Source organism: Podarcis pityusensis (assembly GCF_964106645.2).
Source record: "Podarcis pityusensis genome assembly, chromosome: 10".
Lineage (NCBI taxonomy): Eukaryota > Metazoa > Chordata > Lepidosauria > Squamata > Lacertidae > Podarcis > Podarcis pityusensis.
Window position 1 is genome coordinate 52,162,443 of NC_138035.1, and position 21,381 is coordinate 52,183,823.

At 43.6% G+C, this 21,381-nt stretch overlaps 1 protein-coding gene across 1 annotated transcript in view; it reads right to left on the bottom strand.

The window, feature by feature from the left end:
- The window catches only part of CNTN1 (contactin 1), a 172,544-nt gene extending 159,959 nt beyond the window's left edge, over nucleotides 1–12,585 (bottom strand). Inside the window, exon 1 of the mRNA XM_081022319.1 lies at nucleotides 12,311–12,585. The gene's annotated coding sequence lies outside the window, so the exon portion shown is untranslated. The remainder of the gene's footprint in view (nucleotides 1–12,310) is intronic.
- Nucleotides 12,586–21,381: the final 8,796 nt, after the last annotated feature.

Here is a 21,381-nt window from a genome sequence, read left to right on the forward strand (position 1 = left end):
CATCCATAGGCACACCACAGAGGACACCATCTGTCAAATACTGACTATTTAGATAGCATCTCAAAGAGAAATTAAATAAAAGATTACAGTATCCAGTTCTGCAGTCCTTCATAACAAAGCAGAATCAACATTACAGAATGTTGATACTACAGATTATACTACAGATACAAATTACATCTACAGTCGTACCTTGGAAGTCAAACGGAATCCGTTCCAGAAGTCCGTTCGACTTCCAAAACATTTGGAAACCAAAGCGTGGCTTCTGATTGGCTGCAGGAAGCTCCTGCAGCCAATTGGAAGTCGCAGAAGCCCCGTTGGGCATTCAGCTTCCAAAAATAGTTCGCAAACTAGAACACTCACTTCTGGATTTGCTGCATTTGGGAGCCAAAACGTTCGAGAACTAAGCGGTTTGAAAACCAAGGTGGACTGTATTTCCAGTGAAGTAAGCCAGTCTGGGGGAGGGACCACTGGTAAACCAAATTTTGGCTTACTGGGACAGTGCGAAAGTGTAGGGTACTAGACAGGGGCTTACACATTTGTGCAGTCCCATTAGCCATTGTTTTGCTTACTATGTCATGAGAACCAGGCCACTGAATTTGCTTTCACTTAAACATCCGTCTGCTTCTTAACTCTGTTCCTGTGGGAAATCCCATCATTTCAGGCTTTTAAGTAGGCGCTGAAAACTTCCTTCCTTTCTTCTTGATGCTCTCTCATGATTTACAGATTTTAATTGAGCTGCTGAATTTTTCATGCTTTTATTTTTATTTTTTTTTAATGTTATGGTTTTACTGGTCATTCACTTTAGAAAGTTCTTTGTGTACGGGAATCAAACGCTCCCTTCTCCTGAAAGGAAGCAGCACTTTTTTGCATAGCCCCCATGATGAGACCTTGCTCTTGCCATTTTCATACTAAAGATAATATAATTGTATCATCCAAATGACATACTCTGTAATTCAAGTTAGTAGAACCAAATGCAGCTTGTAAACAGATATAGATACCGAAGTTAAAGGAATTTTATCTCAGCTTTTCAAACTGGATAAGCAAGTCCCCAGTTACACTTCCTTTGCAACATAACAGCCCGTTATAAACTTATAGGCAATATCAAATAGAGAATAGTTTGAAAAGAAAAAATGCAGTGTTGAACTTGATACAGTAGTCTAGTCACAAAAGCAGAAAGGGGTAAATATGTTTATTGCATTTAATGTTGTCTAGATCAGGCATAGGGGACGCGGGTGGCGCTGTGGGTTAAACCACAGAGCCTAGGACTTGCCAATCAGAAGGTCGGCGGTTCGAATCCCCGCAACGGCGTGAGCTCCCATTGCTCGGTCCCAGCTCCTGCCCACCTAGCAGTTCGAAAGCACGTCAAAGTGCAAGTAGATAAATAGGTACCGCTCCGGTGGGAAGGTAAATGGCGTTTCCGTGTGCTGCTCTGGTTCGCCAGAAGCGGTTTAATCATGCTGGCCACATGACCCGGAAGCTGTACGCCGGCTCCCTCGGCCAATAAAGCGAGATGAGCGCCGCAACCCCAGAGTCGGCCACGACTGGACCTAATGGTCAGGGGTCCCTTTACCTTTACCTAGATCAGGCAACTTCAGCCTTTTGAAAGTCAGGGCCCATTTTTAACCCAAACATGCATTTTGAAACCCATTTCTTAACCCTTTACCATATATTTGCATGGTAGTAGTTCTCCAGGATCAGGCTGTGACCCATCAACTGAAGACCAGTGGTCTAGATGATTAACCACTAGTGCTCTTAGTATTGTGCTGCCTCCTCTTCCAACCTGCAGAAACAGCTTGCTGGGTGGGGCAGATCTGCTGTGCTAGCTTCCAGCAGATGGGTCACTGTTGCTTAGTGGGAGAGGCAGCAGGGAGGTTGATGTTGTGCAAATGCAACAGCAGGAGCACCAGACCTCCCCATCACCTTACCCCTCCCAGTAAGCACCTGGCCAGTACACTATCATAGCTACTTCCTCCCACCTGGAAAGCCTCTTCTGCCAACCTGGCAACTTCCCCCACTTTCAGTCTTTTCCACAAGGGGCTTTGTGTAATAGCAACTCTCAAGCTGTATGATATATTTTGCCATTCATTCTTTATTTGCTGCTGCATATCAAGAGCACTGACAGCTCCAGGTTTTCTGGGGCCCTTAGGAAGGACTCTTTCAGTGGATGCACTTTCCAGAGTGAGCTTCTTCCTCTGAGCTCATTCAGTTGTTCTCTTCCTCTGAGCCCAGTCTGCACCACTGCCCAGAAAGAGCGGGTAAGATGAGCATAGGATGCTCTATTTCCATGATCTCAGAAAAAGTGTGAACAGCCAGAGAGCAATGGAGGAAGAGGAGGAGAAGAAGAGGTGGCCTGCTAGACTGGGGACCTGGGCAAGTGCCTAACAATGACAATCCCTGACACCAACCCTGAACAAGAGAAAGTATTTTCAATCCTTTCTTCTTTCAAAAACTACTTCTGAAAAGCTGCAGAGGCAACCACCCACTCCTCAGCTGGTGTGGATGAGCACATAAAGTTCTATGGCCTTATGGCTGTTTATATCTTCCCTTCACCCTTTGGGGGGAAAAAGGACAAATTGATGCTTTTCCCAAAGAGGAAACACAACAAGAACTTGTCTCTCAAAGACAATATTGTAGTATGAGGCAAGGGAGTAATTTCCTTACCCGAATCCTCTGCCAATTCCCAAGTAGCATTACTTACAAGTCTTACTTCTTTGGGCATTTGAAGAGGAAGCACCTGCCAATTTCTACTGGGTAAATAAAAACAGCACAGAAATGCAGCTTTGTATAGGAAACTCAAATTATGGGAAACAGTTTTTAAGAACAGCAAAAAAACAAAATCAAACAACCCTCTTAAAAAATCACATGGGCATATATAGGATATTTACTGCAGAACATTGCCCTAATAGCTACAAAGAAGCAATGATCTAAAAAAGGATCCAAAATTAAATCTGTCTTACCATTGGTAGTTGATAACTCATTCACATTGAAAATTCATATTTAGCTACGACTATATGTTAGCAGAAATTAGTTTGAGTGGGGTTTTGTTTTGCTTTGTTTTGTTTTGTAAACCAACATTTATTTGTACTTTTTGGCAAATGTATAGTTGCCTCCAGCTTAGATAAACAGTTGCTGCTTTGCTTAGATAGCTTCAACCCTCTGATTAATATAAGAATTGACTCCAGATCATGACCTCTATCACAGTTAGGCTAGGGCATTTAAGGCAAAATATTCCTCCTGCTCTCCTCTGCCGTACACTATACTATACTATACTATACTATACTATACTATACTATACTAGTGGGAAACTTGTGGCCCTCCAGATGGCATTGGACCACAACTCCCATTTTTCCCTGATTGTGAGCTTCCCACAAACACCTGGTCACTTTGTGGATGCTCAGTTAGTTGCTCCTTTAGCATCTTCTTCCAGCAAGGCTCTTCTTATTTTCTGTGGGATTGTTGTGGATAGTAGGAGAGGATATATTGATTAAATATTATCCTTCCTCACTCACGCTAGTGAGTCAGTAGCAGAGTACATACTCCAATATATTGCAGGAAGCTAGTTAGTAGATTCGTTTGAATCTACTTAAGCAATCCAATCTGGCTTGTCCAGATTGGGTTTTGTTCCTGGTAAATCCCCTTTGTTCCCTCTTAAAAAGAATAAAGACACAACAGTCTTCTTTAAAAGTAATAAAAGGTTTACTTACATTCAGTTCACAGTAGGTTCCTCGAAGGCAGACTTTAGCTTGTAGTTACAGAACAGAGTTTGAGTTCATCCCATATGGGGATTGAGCCCATGTGCTGCTGGCTAAGAGCCATCAGACAGCAAAAGCATCGAGATCAAGAGTCAAAGAGGAAGATGGCTGTATGACTGGCCCTTTTACAGGGTCTCACAGGGTCACACCCATCTACCTGATCACACGCAGGGGGAGGATGCTCCAGACCAGGTGTGACAGGAAGTCCTCCTGGCTGGAGTAACATCCCCCTTTGTGCCCACTCTGGGCAAACAGGAAGTGTTGTACTTGACTGCTTATGTTACATCCTACATTTTCCAGCCAGCAGGGCCAATAAATCCTTCACTTAAATCCTCTCCGGGTGGGGCAAACAGCAAGCTGAAGAGCTGTTGCCTGAACATGTGTTCAGCAATGTGTTCTAGCACATTATATTTTATTTAATTATTATTATCATTATTTTGGATGGCACTTGTGGGATATTATACTAAGTATAATTACAATGACGCACGTCCATCTGATGGTCCATGTTCATGACTGGGCAATTAAAGGAATGGCCAGACATTAATATTCTCTAAATGCTACCAATGAGAAATTTGAAAACCAAACATTCCTAAGAGCTTTGGAAGCTAAATTTCCAAGGTTTAAGTGCAAGAAAATAGCCACCAGTCCAGCCTTCAATAACCTTATATAGATATGTTGATTGTGGCTGAGAAGAGTTGCATTCAAAAACCTCTGGAGGTTACCAGGTTGAGGAAGTCTAAACTATTGACTATGGGCCTAATGTTAATGCTCCATCTCTCATCTCTATGTTGCAACTGCCTGCCTAATTTACTTTCAGATGGATTTGAGGTCATAAAGGCAAGGTTGTAGAAGCTTCCAAGTTCCTCCAATCTGCTCCTAGACTCTAAAACCTAAAACAACCATCATGCACAAAACTCTTTAAAACTGTTCACAAACCCTGTTCTTATCCTGACTTACCATTTTGTTTGAAGGGTGTGAAAAAAGGAATAATTATCCAGCTGTGCACACTTAATGCTGATGTAATTCTAAATGGTAAATTGCAGCAACTCAGCACAGCAAACTACACTGACATTGGAGGCTTCTGTAGCAAGATTCATCAAGAGAAAACCTGTCAAGGAATAGAGCTCATCACTTCCTTTGAATTCTTCAATATAATATGCCAACACAGTACAGGTTTGTATAGATCAACCACACTTAAGGAACAGGGTCAGCTGCTTGCAAAATTCCCAAGAACATTTGACAATGCGAGAGTATGAATGGAATTGAAACAGCTGTGCTGGATCACAAACCCCGGGCTGTTTCAGTTACAAACCTTTCTTTATGCTTTTAAACGTGTGCAGTATTCAGAGAAATGTGTAATATGTCCTCATTTCAAGTAGTATGCTTCAATCACATTCAGTTTGCCTTTTGCTCCACCCCATCCTTATAATGAAGTACAGATCAGTCTCTCCATTTCTGTTGCTTTGCTTATCACAATAATAAGGTTTTGAAAAGGAAAACATATATATTGTAAAGCAGAAACATTATAATAGGTTCGGTTTGGACTTCTGAAAGAAAAAAATACCCTTAAAATCAGCTCATCCTTAAAAATGCAGACATGTATACATATTTACCCCTCATCATTAAAAATACAGAGATCTAGACCAGGGGTCAGCAACCTTTTTCAGCCGTGGGCCAGTCCACCGTCCCTCAGACTATGTGGTGGGCCGGACTATATTTTGAAAAATAAATAAATGAACGAATTCCTATGCCCCACAAATAACCCAGAGATGCATTTTAAATAAAAGCACACATTCTACTCATGTAAAAACACGCTGACTCCTGGACTGTCCGTGGGCCGGATTGAGAAGGCAATTGGGCTGCATCCGGCCCCCAGGTCTTAGGTTGCCTGCCCCTGATCTAGACGCACTGCTGAGTTCAGTGGCACTTACTCCCTAGTAAGTGTGTTTAGGATTACAAACTTAATGACCAGTTTCTCCTAAAGGCTATTCATTATGCAAATTCAATAAAACTCCCCTGACATATGCTGCAATTTACAAGTCTAACCCAGTGTGTCCTTTATACAATTAGGAGCAGCTCACTGCTATAGTTGCAAACATTTCTAATCTCTTATGGAATGTCATAATCTAGGGCTGCCATATTTAAAAAAGTGAAAATCTGGACACACAAAGACATTTTTGAGCTATTTTTAAAAGAAAATTCACCAAAATCTAAACTTCTGACATGGGTTGCCATATGTCCGGATCTTCCTGGACATTCCAACAATTTCTGCCCAGACACTGTTTCCAACAGCCAAATCTCAGCTACGTCCAGAAAATTCCGGGTGTATGGCAACCCTACATAATCTTCCACAGGAAGTTCACTGAAGGGAAGGGAAGATTGCAAGATTGCTAGATGGTCAACTGTCCTACCAGTTTCTAGATTGGTAACTGTATGATTCAGTTGCAACAAATGATATACAGTGGTACCTCGGTTTACAAACGTAATCCGTTCTGGAAGTCCGTTCTTAAACCAAAACCGTTCTTAAACCGAGGCTCGCTTTCCCTAATGAGGCCACCCGCTGTTGGTGCCCTTCCACCATTTGGATTCCATTCTTAGACCAAGGTAAAGTTCTCAAACCAGGACACTATTTCCGATTTTGCGGAGTTTGTAAACCCAATCGTTCTTAAACCGGACTGTTCTTAAACCGAGGTACCACTGCATTGTGATACCTTATACTTTTAAGTTCACAGCAAGCCCCTTAAAGGCAGTGGCACTCACTGGTGCTGACAGGGAGCACTACTTGCAAAGAGACAATTGGGAGTTCACTTTGAGCACTGGGATGTAGCTGCCTCCATACCTGTTGCAACTCACAGGCTAAGCTTTCACACCTTGCAGATAAATATTATATAACTTACTACTGGACCAGATCAAACAGCAACAATGGACACACCTATAGATTCTGTTCATAAAAATTGGCTGTCCTACAGACATCCTACTTAGTTACTGTGAAGTTTTAAATTGCCAAGTGGCTAGACAAAAGCTATCATATCCTTTTCCCGTGTCTTAAAAATATATATATTTGATATGCAGAAATTGGCATAGACCTCTTTACAGCAGGGCAATAAACAGGGCCAGCCCAAGTCATTTTGGCACCTGAGACAAGCCACAGAAAGGTGCCTTTCCCCACCAGGGGAAGAAGGAGTCAGTGAAGATCTACATCAGGAACAAGGTGAAAGGGGGGTCAAATCAAGCTTACCTGATGGTTAGAGTGGGAATCGAAGACCATAAAGGGAGATTTGCCTAATAGCGATCTTAGGAAGCAGACGAATATGTTTTTATTTTCCCAAGCATTCATTTATTAAAATTATATGCTGATTTTATGATGTTTAATATTGCCATGGTCTTACTATATTTGTTTTATTTTTATTTATTTTTGAAGGGCAGCATATAAACTTTAAAAATAAAACCAGCCAAGGTTAAATAAAAATAAAGATGGAATGAGAGATTTGGCAAGAGGGCTCATACTATGACATGATACAACTTTATCACACAAACAAACTGTATCTGATATAGTTCTTAATTAACTGCAAACAAAAATGATAGTTTCAGAAGTAACCAGGACTGGAATACATAGGAACTATACATAAGAATACATTAACTGTATTTACAGGAAAGAGGGTGGAGTTATACATCAAGATCACAATTTGTGGTGAAGAAATAAAATCTGTTAGAGCAAGCAGAGATTATTTATTTAAGAGAAAAATGGCTCTAGTATCAGCAGCTCATTCAAAGTAAGTGCAAGAAGTAATGGCTCTGAGATGTCTATTTATAACTATTAAAAATGGAAAACCCAAGGAATTCCCTTGAAAGCTGTGGCAACAAAGCATTACATTAATGGAACTGCATACACTAAATTAAAGCCATAAAATCTTCTACTCCTGTCTCAATTGGGAATATGACAGAAGAATATTCTTGAAAAATACCAGAACCCATTTGGTTTGTGGTCTGGGAAGCCTAGTGGATCCCACAGGATCCCACCTTCTCTACAAAACAAGTTTAAGTCATCATAGTAGCATAGTATTTGTATGGTGCTTTAGAATATTCCAAACACACAACATGATTGTGTGTGATTGGTGACTGTTATTATCCCCAAACTGAGATTGAAAAAGGTCAAGGCTGGCCTTCCAAGGCCTTCCAAGACCACCAAGTGAGATGATGCTAAAGGTGATATCCAATTTAGGAGTTTATGGCTCGTGCCCTGTGCTTCGCTTATTGTTGCATCAAGAGTTCAACTTCTCTAAACCTCAACAATATCCCTTTAGGCTTTAGCACTGAGCTTCAAATCTTCCAAAATATCTAAGAGTCATTGGCTGTATGACTGAACACTTAAAACCCAAACTAGGTGGATCTTTTCATTATCTGTTAATATCATGGGACTTTACAAGGGCAAATCCTTTTCACGCTTCTCTTCTTCCTGCCTCCAGTTTATCTGGGCATCATAGCAAAACTAAGAACTTATTCTCCAAGTAGGTGACCTCTTAAGAATGATGTTCAGGGGGGCTAGCTATAAGATACTGTATTCAATGCTGATAACCCCTGAAGAAGTATGATAAAGAGTGTTAGACCTGGGATAAGAGGGGCCTAGGTTTAAATCTTACCAGATGTCCTTTTGGCATCTCCCATCCTATACTATCTCACAAAGCTGCTATAAGGGTAAAAACTCGGAGAAACTAATGTACAGTTGTACCTCGGGTTACAGACGCTTCAGGTTACAGACTCTGCTAACCCAGAAATAGTATCTTGGGTTAAGAACTTTGCTTCAGGATGAGAACAGAAATTGCACAGCGGTGGTGTGGCAGCAACGGAAGGCCCCATTAGCTAAAGTCAGGTTAAGAACAGTTTCAGGTTAAGAACAGACCTCCAGAATGAATTAAGTTCTTAACCTGAGGAACCACTGTACGTCATTCCGAGCACAAGATACAAATGCAAAAGACAGAATGAGTTTTGTGGGAAGTTCCCTCTGAAACCATCTATCCCAGACAGGCTGTCATATGAGCAGAGAAGACACAGACTGAGATGCCACTCATTCCGAAATGCACAGAAGTAATACCCAAGCAGTTATAGTGGTGTGCTCAGGAGAACCAACTCTCCCTCTAATCTCATTACAATCAAATCATGGTGATGTGTGTGGGGTAGACTTGTGCTAGTGGGCCAAAAGTTACATGCAAAAACCACACTCATGTATTCAGTGTTAATTAACACAATCAGAAAAAGTATAACACCTTAATTCCACATTCAAATCAGTTATGGTTAGACTCCCACCCCCAGTTTGCGTATCTGCATGCATTGGAAGTGTGGAAGACAACTGCCATTCAGCTTCCATGCTTGCGAGTATACCAAGATGACTAAAAAAAATTAGTTAACTTTCATTAAGCTATCATAGGTATGGCTCCTTGGAATGCTGGGTAAAGTATGTGGGCTTTTCTTTATGATCAGTATCTATTTGCCATTTCATCCCTTTCTGTCCACTCAGATAGCTGATTAGTAAGGCCACCTTCCTTTCAACCAGTAGTTACAGTATTACTGACTTGTGCATAACCTTGCTTGTCCCTGTTCTGTACCTGAAGAACGCTACAGTCTTGATTATACAGATGGATGGGGTGGGGGTTAAAGGAAGGGGTGCATTCATTCATTCATTCATTCATTCATTTAATTTCTATCCCATCTTTCCTCCAAGGAGTTCAAGGTGGAGCACATGGTTCCCCCTCCCCATTTTATCTTCACAACAACCTTATGAGGTAGGTTGGGCTAATAGAAAGTGACTTGCTGATGGCCACCCGAGCTTCATGGCGGAGTGGGGCTTTGAACCCTGGTCTTTCAGGTCCTAGTCAAACACTCTAACCACTACACGTCACTGGCTGTCTTCATGAATGATCCTTCCTTATGGCTCTATGAGCTCATCCAATATAATGAATCCAAGGTGATCACTGTTACCTAACTTATTGGCAATTGCATAAATGGTCAAGATATGTAGGATTACATTTTCAATGTTTGCTCATTTATGGGATTCGTGTGTGTGCATTTTTTCTAGCTTGGATCTGAACATGTTCTGTTTACAGGGCTTCCAAGTTGCAGGGCACATTATGCAGAAAATCTGAGAATTTCAAATAAACATCCGAAATGGGGTTTCCTTTTTTTAAAGAAATTGAACCTCCCCCCCCCCCCAATAAAAATTACTTGCATAATCCTGCTAACAAAGGATTCCCTTCAAAAAAATTTAATGGCATTTCATTTAATTATTTGCTGCATTTATATACCAGATTCCTGTCAAAGCAGTTTACAATTTTAAAACACCCAAACAAACGAATGGTATAAAATGCAGAAGAGGTCCCCACTGGTGGACTGATGGTGGGAGGGAATCCCTGACCCAGGATTCCTTACTTCTTCCTTCTCTCAGGGCACACAAAAACCTTAAACAGCCCTGGAGAAGATTGGGTTTTCTGAGGTCAGAACTGTATGTAGAAGACAGAACATAGGGATTCCAGAGGAGAAAGGCAAAGGAAAACACATTGGCAACCAGCAGAAGAAGGCCCAAGTAAAGGACTCTGGATGTCTTAGTGCCTTCATATGAAAACAGCAAGCTCTTGTGTGGCATAGTGTCCCCCCCCCCCCCCGTCATTATAGCTCTAAGGTCATCATTTACTGCTTCCAACTCTTAACAGCCCATAGTCTTGACTGGAGATGAAAACAGTAATTTGGAATGGTTTTATACCGAAGCCATTCAAGCTCATTTCTACGTATTGCACTAGTATTTAGTATGAGTGTGGTGCAGCTGAAATTCAGCAGTAGCTGATTCTGGAAGCAATGTCTCTGTTCTCTCCAGCAGGTGTTACTATAATCAAGGTGAATTGCAACATATACACTGCAACGTTTGCACTAACTGGCAATTTTTAAAAGAGTAACAGTAAAGGGGGGGGAGGATAAATTTCATCCAAATGCAAATTGCAAATTATGTAAGACATATAAAACGTTGGACCAAAAAATAAAAGGGAGATAGAGACCAAACCTGCCTTCTGGAATGCAAACAGCCTCTACACAAGATGCCTGCAGAACCACCACAGCAGTACCAAAATGGATGTGCGAATTACATTAATGCTGCATTATTCATTTATATACCAGAGGATATCATAGGCATTAAAGAGAACAGCATTCCTTGTATTAGGCTCCTTCAACTCAACTATTTCTGTGTCAGCCCAGGCCAATTTTATGTAACAGGATTTTAAAAAATAAAGTTTATGTTGAATTATATGACCCAGTTCCTGCTTTGTATATGCAACTCCTTTAAGTTTGAAATGTTAACAGCAGCAATAAGTATGTGTTGAAGATTCCCTTCAGGGATGGTAGCAATAACAATTCGAACAGCCCATTTCATTTGCCTTGTCACTCATTTTACCAATTTCTTTAATATACCTTTCATTGTATCCTCTAACACTGATTAACGAACCCTTTCACACCAACCTGCCTCCTAGCAAACAAATATTGTCCCAATGGATCATTTCCTTACAGGGGTGAAAATCCTAAGCCAGTTTCCTGCTGGGTCTCCCCAGTAAACACTCCCTTGAGTTCAGACCTAGTAAATTAACAACTAATTAGGAATGCTTGTGTGAACATCACCCGCCCCCCCCCCACACACTGAAAATGTCACCCCTGGGCAACATGGATCTTTTACGAGACCCAGCTTAAAGGATCTCCCGTCTCTTTTCTCCTTGGTTTTTCCCTGTCTGCAGCAGCAGATCTCCACAAGGTGCTCCTAAAAGCTGTGGCGCAATTGAGAAAACGGGAAAGCTCAGAAAGAAAGAAATAAAAATCATTCCTGCCATCTGCACCGGCAACATGGATTTGTTTTCCCCCCATCATCACAGCCCGTGCAAAAAAGGAAAAAGAAGCAGCCGCCAAATGCGTTACACCACTGAAGTGGCTGGAACTGGGAGGGTGGAATGGAAAGGTGAGAATCGCCTCTCTTTAACTTCTGATATTCCAAGACGGAAAGGTGGGAAGCGCGGGGGGTGGGGTGGGGTGGGAAGTGGGGGTGGGAGATGCATTGGGGAAAGCAAGAGAAATATATTGGCCAACTACATTGGATGAGGCAGCGTATAATCTCAGAGCAACGTCTTTCCCCCACCCCAAACCGGCTGCGTCCTTCCAGCCGAGCTAATTGCTCTGGGTATTGCAGTGCTGCTGCTGCTAAATCGAGCGGGCTGCTTGGGCTGCGGAGCTTCCCAGAGGAAACTTGCCTCATCCTTCTGTTGCGCGCGGCGGCGGCGGCAACTCGGCCAGGTTCTGCCTCCCCACAAGACAGGCTCTACGAGGGCGACTGAAAACGACCCATAAACCTGGGACATCTCCTTCCTCAGAGCGACACTCCCTCAGAAAAGCTCGCGGCGGCAGCCCCCCCCTCCAATCTATCCAGCCCTCCCCCCTCACTCCACTCGCCACCCCAGGGGTGGATTGAAACATCCAACCCAGCTCTTCGAAATCTCCCTCGGTGCGGATAACAATAAGAAGCCAAGTCCTACCTGTGCGGGGACCGCGCTGCTGAGGAAAAACGCGCGCGAGGTGCGGCGGGCGGGAGGGGGCTGCGCAGCTGGAGGCTTCCCGCGTTCAGCCGCGAGCACCTGGGAGCGCCCTGCCCTGCTTGGCTTGGCTTGGCTTGGCTTGGCTTGGCTTGGCTGCCTTGCCCCCTGCGCGCGCGCCCACCTCCCTCCCTTCTCCTCAGCGAAGTCCACCCCAAAAAAACGCCTTGACAGTTGCCCGCCTTTGCCTTAGGGGGCTGTGGGCGAGCCGAGCTGATTGGGGCAAGAGCGGGAGGGGGGCCGGGGGGCGGTGGCAGAGCGCGAGAGCGCCAGGCAGCGATTGGTCGCGGGTGATGTCACTCTCGAGCCTGGCAACGAGGGAAACGTTGCTGGGTCAGGGAAGGGCTTCGTCGGGTTGGGAAAGCGGCGGCAGCCTCACAGCTGCAAAGGAGCCGCGGGCGCGGAAGCAGGCGTGTGGTGGTGGCGGCGGCGGCCGGAGAGGGGGGGGGGGACACTCCGCGGCGACACCCCGGAGAACGACGAGGCGAGGCAAGCGGCGCGCTCGGCAGCGCCCACCCGCCCATCTATTCGCGGTGACACATTACTGCAGGTGCAAAGGCGGCGCGCGGCAGCCTTGGCTCCGCCTCCCTGGCGCGGGCACAGACCCCTCGCACATGCCCAGTGCCAAATTGAAGCCCGACTGAAGCTCCTGCCCTACCCGGAGTTCCCTTGGCGCTCTCGCCTGCGCCAATAGCTTCTAAGGATAAGGGCGAAAGGATGCTGCTGTCCGTGTAGGTGCTGCTGAGAGATTTTGAAACGGGGGTCCAGGGAGTGATGCTCAGCGGAACAGAAGATTTAGCAGCGGGATAACGAAGAAGGGTTGGTTATGGGGGGTGGGGGGAAGGCTTCAGGAGGTGAGAGCAGGGCCAGGCAAATGAGGATGCCCAGAGGAGACAAGGAGGCAAGTGTGGGTGAGTGGGAGTTAACCTGGCATATCATTATGCAACCACTCGGGAAAATTCCACAGTCTGCAGGAAAGTCAGGTTCCTCCCCATTCCCAACACACCCTACCCCTTCTAAGAAGAGGATTCCATGAGCCTGGGCAAAAATATATCACAGCATCAAGGCATTCCAGATTCTCTTCTCTTCCAGAGAAATATATGCCCCTAGTGGCGCGCGCGCGCGCACACACACACACACACACACACTCATAATACTAAATGCACATTTAGCATACAGGGGCGATTAAAAATAAATAAATGCAAACCCGCATTTAATGTGTGCTTTGCCCCACATTTGCGATCTGTAAGCTCCACTGACACCCAAACCAGTTAATTTTCTCTCAACCTTATAAGGATTCAGAACCAGACCTCTTTTAATCATATCTAATTTGTACATTTTCATAACGTGGATATTAAGTGTGGTTTTCTTTCTCCGTTTAGAAGTGGTTGATTTCAATAGAAAGGCAAAGGGCAGTAGCAACAACAGCAACATATAGGTTCAGATTCCATAGCTACCCTGTGGCAAGAGGGCTCTCCTCCCACATCCTAGAGCAGGGATGGAGAACCCTGTGGCCCTCCAGATATTGTTCGGACTCCAGCTCCCACAATTCTGGACTCTGACCATTGGCAATGCTGGTTGGGGCTGATGGGAGATGGAGTTCAGCAAAATCTGGTAGATTAACTGCTCCATCCTAGAGAAACAGAGGTAGTAGGACTGCATGTGTGCTGGTCCAGGGGCGAGGTTACTGTGGGGCGAGGTCCAGGACCTGAGTTGAGGGTCGGCAGACAGTCCTCCATGGGTGAAACGGGGTCCACAGCGAGAAGCCGGGCAAGGACAGGAACTCTGGGGGAACAGGACTGGATGCTGGCCGAAACAGCTCTTCAACGTGCAGAGTTTGGAGAAAATGAAAGACAAAGTGCGAGATTGGTTACATTACGCTCAGATTAAAGAAGTTTTTAAAAATGATAAAAAACTAGGGTTCCAGGTGGAGAAATCGAAATTAGAAACAGAATTGTTAGAACCAAAGATTAAGGTACTTTCAAGGATGTATAACTTGCTGTTGAAATGGAATACACAAGATGAAACGGTTAAATCGGCTATGATAAGGTGGGCACAGGACATTGGGCATAATATCATGTTTGAGGACTGGGAGAGGTTGTGGAGCAATGGATTGAAATTTACTGCATGTAACGCTCTGAAAGAAAATGTAATGAAAATGATTTATAGATGGTATATGACCCCAGTCAAACTTGCCAAAATTTACCACCTGTCTGATAATAAGTGTTGGAAATGCAAAGAGTGTGAGGGAACGTTCTTCCACCTCTGGTGGACTTGCCCTAAAGTGAAGGCGTTCTGGGAAATGATTTATAATGAACTGAAAAAGGTATTTAAATATACCTTCACTAAGAAACCAGAGGCCTTCCTTTTGGGTATTGTCGGCCAAGGGGTGGCAAAGAAGGACCAGACATTTTTTATGTATGCAACAACAGCAGCAAGGATACTTCTCGCAAAATATTGGAAAACTCAAGATCTACCCACACTGGAAGAATGGCAGATACAACTGATAGACTACATGGAACTGGCTGAAATGACCGGCAGAATCCGTGACCTGGGAGAAGAGAGGATTGAGGAGGACTGGAAGAAATTTAAGAACTATTTACAAAAGTACTGTAATTTGAGTGAATGCTAAACAAGACGCTAGATCAAAATAACTGAGCACCACTAAATTTAGAAGTTTTTAAGAAAATAAGTAAGATTGTGAAATTTAGCTCCTTTTGAGAATTATAAGATTATGAAATACAAGGGATATAAGAATTTTAAATAAGATGATAAATTGCTGACAAAACGTTATAACGATGAAAATGGGAGCGGGAGATGTGAGGAAGTCTAAAGAAAATGTGAAAATATGTTAAGATCAATGTTACATTGTTTATTATGTTTATTTTTATTGTAAAACTTAATAAATTGCTTTAAAAAAAAAAAGAAACAGCTCTTCAACGATGTTGCTCCCGCAACCTGGGACCGGGCTGACTGGCCTTTATCTTCTCTGAGGCCAGGGGCGGTCCCGGCCCCCAGGAGACCCGCCTCTCCTGGCCTTAAGGCGAGCACTCCTCCTGGGAGAAACCAGTTCCCTTCGCCTCTCTGCCCTGAGCCTCTGCAGTTCAGGAGAGGCTGAAGGGTTACTGGACCCAGGGGGAGACTCACCTGTAGGCACTGAGCCCTCAACCACCTCCGGAGCCAGAGTGGATTCACCTGGTGCCTGCTCCTGAGGATCCGGCACAGGTGCAGGCACTTCAGAATCAAGGCCCTGCCCCAGTTCAGCCGGCCCTGGAGGCCCGGACTCCTGTGCAGGCTGGGATTCCTCCGGTTCAGCCTCTGAATCGGATTCCCAGGCCATCACAGCATGCTTCTAATTATTTTGGAAATTTAGGGCTCACCTGTATTGTCTGACCCATTAAAACATTTATGTATATCAAATATGGTTGTGCCGAGGTATAAAATAAACACAGTTAGTTCATTCCTTGTACACAAGTTCTATACCCAGCCTCTAGTTACCACAAAGAAATGTCACAGATTCTCTGACTTGGATTCCAGTCCAAACCTTTTAGATATCAGAATGAGCCAGACATGCAAGGTCCACTTTTTGCATTCACTCCCTGAATCCAGTCGTTGCACTGCCATAGAAGTATATTTGGTGCTTGGGAGTGGTGACAAAAATATATCCAGGGATCTGGCTTATTATTTAATATTTGAGAATAGTACATAGCCATTACTTTGTTGTTGTTGTTGTTGTTGTTGTTTGCAAACTTCAGCATACTTCTAGCTTGCACATCCAAAAATTTTGTCCTCCAGATTTTGGCTGTCTCTTGCAAGCCTACTGATTCAGAATGTACAGACTTCACACATATTCACATTCACCGTACATTCACTTATTCTGTGTTCTCTCTCAAGAAGGAACTTCTGGGGAGGGAGGAGGCTGTTCTTCGCTCTTGGTATCCCTTCCTAATATTTCTTTTATCTGTAACTTTTTGCAGTCTTAAGAACATAAGAACCACCTTCTGGATCAGGATAATGGCCCATCTAGTCCAGCATCTTGTTCTCACAGTGGCTAACCAGATGCCTATAGGAAGCTCATAAGCAGGACCTGAGCAAAAGAGCACTATCCCCACTTGTGATTCCCAGCAATTGGCATTTAGAGACATGTCGCCTCTGACAGTGGAGACAGCACAGCCATTGTGGCCAGTCTTCCCTTCCTGACCTATTCCGCACCATCCAATTCCATTACTGAGTCATTCCATCAACTTTACCCGACTTAAAACACTCCTACATCTCCCACCATATGAATGGATGCTATGGATTTCACACAGTGCAATAATCCAAATGTGACCTCAATCCCTTTCATTGACTAGGTTCTTGAATCTGTATTATAAGCTATGTGCCACTTAGAAGCATAACTTGCATAGGCAAAACCAAATTTGATTCCAAATTACCCAAAGAAAATGTAACCGAACTGTTTGCAAAAAACAAATCGATACTTTTTTGATTGTGCCACAAACCCCCAACTTCAATTAAATTACCAAATCATGAAGCAAGCGACAAGCAAACCCCAGACTGAAATGGTGCCAAGAAATGACCAAACCACCTTTCACAAATGTGCTTGTAGTAGAATTTTTTGTCCTATTTTATTGCTTTGTAAATGGGAAAGCTATCACTGAATTTTTGCCAAACCATTTACCCTTTCTGATTTGTAGTAAGAAGAGATTTTTTTAATAGCCAGTGACTTCTGTAAGCCTTGTGCACATCTATGTAAATTTCTCTGTGGAAATGCAGCCCTGAAGCACAGCTGTAACTTCTTGATTGTGAATGTGCCAACTAATGTGTGGAGATATGCAAGTGTGGAAGTTTATTCTGCAGCAAAATGTTCATTGTGGGCATGCATGTTATAGGCAAAGAGAAGGTGGAAAATAATGGGTGTGTACTTTCACAGAAGCACCAAAGCATAGCACACACAAAAATGCTCCCTCGACTGTTTTTTTAGATGAAAACTTTATGGTAGGTGTTTTCTGAAAGGGTGCCTCCTGTTTTCCCCTTCAAATATTCCAGGAAAGTGGTCACTTTCTGTAAACTGTGTCATACCTAAGCCAATAATATAACATTATAATAGAATAGAATAGAATAGAATAGAATAGAATGTGGAACATTTTCTGTGAATGTTCTGCAGTCAGAAAATTTCATTGCCAGGACTTAAGATGGCTGACACAAATATTATAAAGCTGGTATCTCCCCCCTCCTTTTTTTTGCTATCACTTGTGTGACAGTGACTTTCTCTGCACTGCGTACTATCATGCCTCCCTCCCAATCTGTTAGCATAACCCAAACAGTTTCTCCGTCTCTTCAGAATGAGGACTAGTTCGAGAAGCACAAAAGGCACACAAGCAGGCAACACACAGAGCATTGTGTGCTCAGAATAATGATCTGCCATTTACAATATACGTCATGCCCACACTGCACTCCAGCTATTTCTGCAGAGATCGCTGTAATTCTATAGACAATTATGGACAGAGACCACATGCCACCCTCATGCATATTTTAGAGTGCACTTACTTGTCTGCTAGGAAGGATCCTGAAAGGAGTAGATATAGTCCACTGAGAGGCGAGTCCTGCATAGGAAACATGTGGATCTGTCTATCCAGCACTAGCTGGAGGACAGCAGCTCAAAGCAGTAACCTTTTTACACATCCTATAGCAAATCTATTCACATGCTCCACTCCACATGAGATGGGAAAGGGGGTCATATGCTTCTTTTCCCTTTTTTTACTGCAAAAAAAAAAACAAAAAACAACAGAGACGCAAGCCAGCAGTTGCTTTATTCATGCCACACAATCACTGCAATCTTCCAGAGGATTAATAAGATTAGAAGCCCCTATTGTTTCGCTAATGGTTGTTTATTTGAAAGGGGGACTTTGCTTGTAAACAGGGAGACAGAGCCATGTGTTACTCTTCCTCCTTGGGTTACCTCAAAGCATAGCTCAAGGCGAAATAGCAGGCAGTCATTCCTCTTAAGTGTAGATAATACATATTGAAACAATTAATATTCTTTGTGACTTTGCTTTGAAGGTCAGATCTGATTTAAAAACACTCTCAATATATATTGCCTTTTTGTGGCAGGGACGTGGGTGGTGCTGTGGGTTAAATCACAGAGCCTAGGACTTGCCGATCAGAAGGTCGGCGGTTTGAATCCCCATGATGGGGTGAGCTCCCGTTGCTTGGTCCCAGCTCCTGCCAACCTCGCAGTTCGAAAGCACATCAAAGTGCAAGTAGATAAATAGGTACCACTCTGGCAGGAAGGTAAACGGCGTTTCCGTGCGCTGCTCTGGTTCACCAGAAGCAGCTTAGTCATGCTGGCCACATGACCCGGAAGCTGTACGCCGGCTCCCTTGGCCAATAAAGCAAGATGAGCACCGCAACCCCAGAGTCGTCCGTGAGTGGACCTAATGGTCAAGGGTCCCTTTACCTTTACCTTTATACTGCTACAAGAGAGGGGTAACGGCAGGTTGCACTGAAAAAATAAGAACGTAGGACAAGCTAGCTGGATCAGGCCAATGGCCCATCCACTCCAGCATTATTCTCACAGTGGCCAACCAGATGCTTGTGGGAAGCTTGCGAAGTGGACATAGGCACAAGAGATAAGCAGTGCGACCATATTGTTATGAGTTGTATGCCTGTGCCCCTTTTTAATTCCTGGATCCAGCACCGATTCAATTCCTGGAACAGCCAGGCTGTCTTCCTGGTGAGGTAATGGGCCATTATGGTAAGAAAGGAAGTGGCTCTGTGTCCTCAAGGCAAATGGGTTCCACCGCTCCCCTCCTTCAACTCAACTGGTATTTAGAAAGACAAAGGCCAGAGCTGTGAGCTAGAAGGCAGAAGCAAGGCTGCAGGCTGGGCAGTTGCAAAACAAAGCCATGCCCGATTTCTGCTGGATTCCAAGGCTGTGGCTATGGGAGAAGCAAGGCTCTCTTGGGATGCTGATGTTATGAGCCCCTCCATCGCAGGCTTAGGGTGTGTGTGTAAAAATAAGCCATATATCCTAAAGACACCACAGTCTCCGTTGTCCCTCATTCTGAGGAAACCAAACCCTGGGTAAGTGCCTGGAACCCCTGGAATCTCACACCCTTCAGAGAGTGGGGTGGCATGCAACAATATGCATGTTTACTCAGAATTATGCCCTGCCAAGTTCAGTGGGTATTAGATTCCAGCCTTATTGCCTTTTCAAATCAGTAGAAGAGATGCAAAATACAAATGCAAATACTAAAAGGCTTAAATCTGGAAACACTGACCAGTCTCATTCCTTATTAGCATAAGTCAAGACAACTTTGATTCTGCCCCTGCTATAAATCTTCTTATTTTATTTAAATGCAGGCTTTTGATCTACTGAAACATACATCGGATAGTAAGTTAAATAAGTGGGACACATCCAAAACAGGCAACCAATTAGATGTTTGACTAAATGAGTCCGCTATTTTAGCAGTGCCCTTGTCAGTAAACATTGCAAGCAAACATTTCATTATTTGAAAACTGCTTGGTTTCCTTAAAAGTACTATCACGACATGTTCTTACCTAGGCAGATGACGACATCTAAAATGCCCTCTTCTGTTGCAACATTATGCACATATTTGTAAGATTCATATTTTGTTATGTATTCAAAAGCTTCATGGACTATGACATACAGGCAGACTAAGATAAAAGAACACTGTATGCATAAAACATTTCAGCCCACTTTCTGTTCTGGATGAAACTGCTTTTGCTACAAGGGGAACATATGAAGATAGTTTATACTGGCTCATCTTGACCAGTACTGCCGCTGTAACTCACAGGAGCTCTCCAAGGTCTTAGAAAGAGGTATTTTCATCACCTGGAATCCTTCTCATTAGAAAAACTAGGGATTGAGTGGATGACCTTCCGCATTCAGGATAGTCTTTAGCACATACCCCTCAGGGCTTCCTTTGAGACAGCATGTAACTGATAAGAAAAGAAAAACCAAAACCATCCAAAAAAGGGGGGAGGTTCCTCTAATTTTGCCTTTGGGGCCCTCAGGGAGTTTATCCTTATTGCTGACAGAATCCACTAAGGAGTTCCAAGGAAGCCAATTCAATTGGATTCCAGGTTTGGTTTGAAAAATATAAAGGGGAGAATCAAACTTATTAAAAAGATTGCTAGAAGGCATCATTGCTTGTTTGCACCATCTACCTGCACACAGCACTTTGGAAATGTGTGGTCTGCAGAGAGCTGGCTGGACACATAGCGATGATGCTTCACATCCAGCTGTTAAATTCCATTAAGGGGAAGTTTAAAATGTTCCCCAAACATACCCCCCTTGCACCATTCTTTAGCATGTGAGCAATTAAAGTAATTGCCATGGAGATGCCGATGATCGTGAAAGTCTGCAGAAGAGTTCCTCAGCGGACGCGGACCTCTCTGTTAAGATGTAGGTCATGCTCCCAAGTGTGATCTCCTGCCCCCTCTCCAATGTAACTAATTTCTTCCAATCAGCAGATAAAGACTTCTTTCATTCGGGATGCTTTGCTGGCAGAAGTTCATTGAAGCCTAATAAAATCTGCATTTAAAGTGTGATCGAAATGGAATTTGCCATGCTATATATAGAGCAGAGATGTGAACTTGTGACCTTTCAAATAATGCTAACTCAAATTCCCATCAGCTCCAACCAGCATGGTCAGTGGTGGAAGGAATGGGGACCATCTGGGGTGGCACCAGGTTGTTCTGATGCAGCAGGGATCTTTATCTTAGGTCCTTTTTATCCAGGCACTTTCCCCAGCCCAAATATGTTTCTCATCCGCTGACCAAATGCATTGCATGCAATTAAAAAAGAACAGTGCATATGCACTCCATCATGGCTCCAGGAATATGAGTGATTGTTTACAGTAACAGACACTTTACAGTAAAGCACATGAGGTGCACTTGTCAAATCTCTTAGAGTATGACGCATTTTATTGGACTAATTCTACTTCTGTTATGCCCATCTGCTTACTGACTAGAACAGGCACACAACTCTT